A 6,000-nucleotide genomic window follows, 5' to 3' on the forward strand; every position below is an offset into this window, starting at 1 on the left:
ATAGAAACGTATAAAATCCTCATGGGGCTGGACAGGCTAGATGCAGGAAGAATGTTCCCGATGTTAGGGAAGTCCAGAACAAGGGGTCATAGCCTAAGAATAAGGGGTATGTCATTCAGGACTGAAATGAGGAAGGATTTCTTCACTCTGGAAGCTGTGGACCTGTGGAATTCTCTCCTACAGGAAGCTGTTAGGGCCAGTTTGTTAGATATATTCAAGATGGAGCTGGGTGTGGTCCTTGTAGTCAAAGGGATCAAGGGGTCTGGAGACAAAGTGGGATACTGAGATTGCATGATCAGCCATGATCATACTGAATGGTGGTGCAGTCTCAAAGGGCCGAATGGCCTTCTCCTGCACCCATTTTCTATGTTTCTGTGTTCCTATTACAACAGTCAATAAATCTGACAAAGTAGTCTTAGCCTGATCTGGTCCTTTCTGCTTTTGGACCCATTGTGTAGATAACCTCTGTATTTCCTGTTGAGGAATATGGAACAATAAATGTCAAAACTGGAGATCCTAATTCTAATAAAGGACAGGAAGGGACAGTATGGTGCCTCACAGTGACAGGGACCCGGGTTCGATTCCACCTCGTGTGACTGTCTGTGCAGAGTTGAACATTCTCCCTGTGTCTGTGTGGGTTTCCTCCGGGTGCTCTGGTTTTCTCCCACAGTCCAAAGATGTGCAGGTTAGGTGAATTGGCCATGCTAAATTGCCCGTAGTGTTAGGTACATTAGTCAGAAGGAAATGGGTCTGGGTGGGTTACTCTTCGGCGGGTCGGTGTGGACTTGTTGGGCCGAAGGGCCTGTATCCACACTGTAAATAATCTAATCTAATCCAATTCTAATAAAGGACAGAAAGGGGCAGTATGGTGCCTCACAGTGCCAGGGACCCGGGTTCAATTCCACCTCGTGTGACTGTGCGGAGTCGAACATTCTCCCCGTGTCTGCATGGGTTTCCTCCCACAGTCCAAAGATGTGCAGGTTAGTTGAATTGGCCATGCTAGATTGCCTCATAGTGTGTAGGCTAGGTAGATTAATCATGGGAAATGTGGGGTTGGATCTGGATGGGATACTTTTCGGAGGGTCAGTGTGGACTTGCTGGGCCGAATGGTCTGCTTTTACACAGTAGGGATTCTAAGATTCAGGATTCTTTTTCGTATATTTGGTTTGTAGGGATCTCTGTTTGTAGAGACTACAAGCTAGCTGTGAGCACAAAGAAACTTGCTCTGAAAAGCTTCTGTGTCCCATGGATAGAGATTCCCACATTGACTTGAGCTACGCCAATCCATAAATATAGAATTTTTGGTTAAGTCAATATTTAATGATTATAAATAGTTAATACCTGGAGTGTGAACTCCAAAGGAACTATATGAGGATTGACGTTGGCATGGACATCCTCTGGGCTAGTTCCTGATCTAGTACAGAAGACCAATAAGCAATGTGGGATTTAGTGGGATAGGGCGAGGAATAAAAATATATAAAAGTCATGATTTATTTAGACAAATGTAAACGCTTAAAGAAAATACAGCTTGTGATGTGTGCAGGTTTAGTGACCAAGGAATTTATACGTAATGAGTTTTTTTCTCCGGAATCATTTGGTGAAAGAAAGCGAGACTGTGGGATTAAGAAGGCCTTTTGAATTGACACTTTTTCCCCTCCCACCTCCTTTCCAAACAGTGTAGATTCTGTGCAGCCCATGTTAATGTCAGATTATTCAACTACGTCAGGGCTTGACAGGGTAGATGTGGAGAGGTTGCTTCCCATTGGTGCGAGAGCCTTGGACTAGAGGGACGCCCTTTCAGAATAAGGAGTCACCCATTCGAGGCGGCGATGAGGAGAAATTTCTTCTCTCAGAGGGTTGTGAAGCTTGGGAATTTGTTTGCACAGAGGGCCATCGAGGCTGGGTCACGAAGAATAGTCAAGGCAGAGATGGATAGGTTTTTAATCAGTAATGGGATCAAGTGTTAGAGGGAAAAGACAGGAAAGTGGAGTTGTGGATTGTCAGATCAGGCACAACTCACAATGATGGAGCCGACTCGATGGGCTGAATGGCCTACTTAAACCCACAAGGCAGAGGAGCAGAAGAAGGCCTATTCAACCCATGGGTCCACTTGGCCATTCAGTGAGATCATGGTTGATCTGATAATTGTCACTGCACTTTCTGTCCATAACCCTTGGTGCTCCTTTGCTACTTTAGATTAGATTACATTACAGTGTGGAAACAGGCCCTTCGGCCCAACAAGTCCACACCGCCCCGCCAAAGCGCAACCCACCCATACCTCTACATTTACCCCTTACCTAACACTACGGGCAATTTAGCATGGCCAATTCACCTGACCCTGCACATCTTTGGACTGTGGGAGGAAACCGGAGCACCCGGAGGAAACCCACGCAGACACGGGAAGAACGTGCAAACTCCACACAGTCAGTCGCCTGAGGCTACTTCTGTTCCTACGTCTTATCGTCTCAGAACATAAGCTAATAACCTCATAACTAGGAGGTTATTCCTCTCCCGTGAGCCTGCTCCGCTATTTAATACGATCATGGCTGATCTCATATTGGCCTCAACTCCCTTTTCCTGCCTCCTCCCCATAACGCTTCAACCAGTTAAAAATATGTCTATCTCCTTTTTAAACTTATTCCATGTCCCAGCATCCACCACACGCTGGAGCAGTGAATTCCACAGATTGACGAGAGAATTAGTTCCTCCCCATTTCTCTTTTGGCCTAAATCTGTGACTTCACGTTCTAGATTACACCACAGGTCTATGTGGGACTTTGCACCCATTAAATTCCTTGCCTTAAATCAAATACAGTACTTTCCCAGCAGTTAGGCTACCCAAGTGTTATCCCTTCAATTGAGTTTAACGGACTCAGCACTGAGTAGAAATTAAAACCGTGGCCTTTCTTGATTGGGAACACAGGACAGTGGGAGAGGAGTGAGGAAGTGATGGTTACTCACAAAACCTTTGGTGCAGCCAATGAGGATTACTGGTCACAACAGTTCACGATTGAACATCTTGTTGTATAATAGTCACACAGTATTCCCAAAACAAGGGTGAGCGAAATAAAAGAGGAGAAAGTGAGGCCTGCAGATGCTGGAGATCAGAGTTGAGAGTGTGGTGCTGGAAAAGCACAGCAGGTCAGGCAGCATCCAAGGAGCAGGAGAATCGACGTTTTGGGTATAAGCCCTTCATCAGAAATGAGGCTTGTGGGCCAAGGGGGCTGAGAGATAAATGGGAGGTGGGTGGGGCTGGGGTTAAGATAGCTGGGAATGCGATAGGTAAATTAAGGTGGGGGAGAAGGCAATGGAGCTGATAGGTGGGAAGGAAGATGGACATGTAGGATAGTGCCAAGTTGGAAGGTTGGATCTGGGATAAGATGGGGGGAGGGGGAATGAGGAGAGTGATGAAATCCACATTGATTCTGTGTGGTTGGACGGTCCCAAGGTGGAAGATGTGGCCTTCTTCCTCCAGGTGTTGGGTGATTAGGGTTTGGTGATGGAGGACGCCCAGCACTTGCATGTCCTTGGGGGAGTGGGAGGGGGAGTTAAAGTGTTCGGCCACAGGGCGGTGGGGTTGTTTAGTGCATGCCCTGGAGATGTTCTCTGAAACGTTCTGCAAGTAGGCTTCCTGTCTCTCCACTGTACAGGAGACCACATCGGGAGCAACGGAGACAGGAAATGATGTGTGTGGAAGTACAGGTAAATCTCTGTTGAAAGTGGAAGGTTCCTTTGGGGCCTTGGAGGGAGGTGAGAGGGGTGGTGTGGGTGCAGGTTTTGTAATTCTTGTGGTGGCAGGAGAAGGTGCCAGGAGGGAAGGGTGAGTTGGTGGTGGGCTGATGGAATGGTCTCTCCGGAACGCAGATTGGGGTGGGGAGGGAAATATATCACTGGTGGTGGGGTCTGTTTATAGGTGTCGGAAATGACGGAAGATGATGTAATATATCCGGAGGTTGGTAGAGATGGACAGTGAGGACCAGGAGGTTCTGTCCTTGTTGCGATTAGAAGGGTAGGGTGGGTTTTGAGGTTGGAGATGCGCTGGAGGGTATAATTGACCATGTGGGAGGGAAAGTTGTGGTCTTTGAAGAAGGAGGCCATTTCCAATAGACCAGAAGACATAGGAGTGGAAGTAAGGCCATTTGATCCATCGAGTCCACTCCGTCATTTAATCATGGCTGATGGGAATTTCAATGCCACCTACCTGCACTCTCCCTGTAGCCCTTAGTTCTTGCGAGATCAAGAATTTATCAATTTCTGCCTTGAAGACATTTAACGTCCCAGCCTCCACTGCGCTCTTTGGCAATGAATTCCACAGGCCCACCGCTCTCTAGCTGAAGAAATGTCTCCTCATTTTCGATCTAAATTGACTCCCTTTAATCTTAAGGCTGTGCCCATGGGTCCTAGTCTCCCCGTCTAACCGAAACTACTTCCCAGCATCCACCCTTTCTAAGCCATGCATTATCTTGTATGTTTCTATCAGATCTCCCCTCAACCTTCTAAACTCTAATGAATACAATTCCAGGATCCTCAGCCATTCATCATATGTTAGGCCTACCATTCCAGGGATCATCCGTGTGAATCTCCACTGAACACGCTACAGTGCCAGTATGCCCTTCCTGAGGTGTGGGGCCCACAACTGGATGCAGTATTCCAAATGGGGTCTATCCAGAGCTTTATGAAGTCTCAGAAGCACATCACTGCTTTTATATTCTAACCCTCTTGAGATAAATGACAACATTACATTTGATTTCTTAATCACGGACCCAACCTACAAGTCAACCTTTAGAGAATCCTGGACCAGCACTCCCAGATCCCTTTGTATTTTGGCTTTATGAATTTTCTTACCGTTTAGAAAGTAGTCCATGCTTGTATTCTTTTTTCCAAAGTGCAAGACCTCGCATTTGCTCACATTGAATTCCATCAGCCATTTCCTGGACCACTCTCCCAAACGGTCTAGATCCTTCTGCAGCCTCCCCACTTCCTCAGTACTACCTGCCTGTCCACCTAACTTCGTATCATCGGCAAACTTCGCTAGAATGCCCCCAGTCCCTTCATCCAGATCATTAATATATAAAGTGAACAGATGCAGCCCCAACATTGAATCCTGCAGGACACCACTTGTCACCCACTGCCATTCTGAAAAAGAACCTTTTATCCCAACTCTCTGCCTTTTATCAGACAGCTAATCCCCAATCCATACCAGTAGCTCACCTCAAATACCATGAGCCTTCACCTTACTTGGCAGCCTCCTGTGAGGCACCTTATCAAAGGCCTTTTGGAAGTCTAGATAGATAACATCCACTGGGTTTCCCTGGTCTAACCTAATTGTTACCTCTTCAAAGAATTCTAACAGGTTTGTCAGACATGACCTCCCTTTACTAAATCCATGCTGACTTGTTCTAATCTGACCCTGCACTTCCAAGAATTTAGAAATCTCATCCTTAATGATGATTCTAGAATTTTACCAACAACCGAGGTTAGGCTAATCGGCCTATAATTTTCCATCTTTTGTTGTGATCTTTTCTTGAACAAGGGGGCTACAACAGCAACTTTCCAATCATCCGGGACTTTCTCTGACTCCAGTGACTTTTGAAAGATCACAACCAACGCCGCCCCTATTTCCTCAGCCACCTCCCTCAGAACTCTAGCCCATCGGGGCCAGGAGATTTATCAATTTTTAGACCTTTTAGCTTTTCTAGCACTTTCTCTTTTGTAATGGCTGCCATACTCAACTCTGCCCCCGACTCTCCTTAATTATTGGGATATTAGTCATGTCTTCCCCTGTGAAGATTGACACAAAATACTTATTAAATTCTTCAGCTATTTCCTTACCTCCCAACACAAGCCTTCCTGCATCAATTTGGAGTGGCCCAATGTCTACTTTTGCCTTGTGTTTGTTTGTTATGTATTGAGAGAAACTTTTACTATCATTTCTAATATTACTGGCAAGCCTACCTTCGTATTCGATCCTCTCCTTCCTTATTTCTCTCTTTGTTATCCT

At 46.1% G+C, this 6,000-nt stretch overlaps 1 protein-coding gene across 5 annotated transcripts in view; it reads left to right on the forward strand.

Moving 5' to 3' along the window:
• Positions 1–6,000, forward strand: part of tmem150b (transmembrane protein 150B) — a 75,548-nt gene that overhangs the window by 38,168 nt on the left and 31,380 nt on the right. The window lies entirely within an intron of this gene.

Source organism: Chiloscyllium plagiosum, unplaced genomic scaffold (assembly GCF_037043375.1).
Source record: "Chiloscyllium plagiosum isolate Xiang-an unplaced genomic scaffold, Cpla_swu_hap1 HiC_scaffold_33, whole genome shotgun sequence".
NCBI lineage: Eukaryota > Metazoa > Chordata > Chondrichthyes > Orectolobiformes > Hemiscylliidae > Chiloscyllium > Chiloscyllium plagiosum.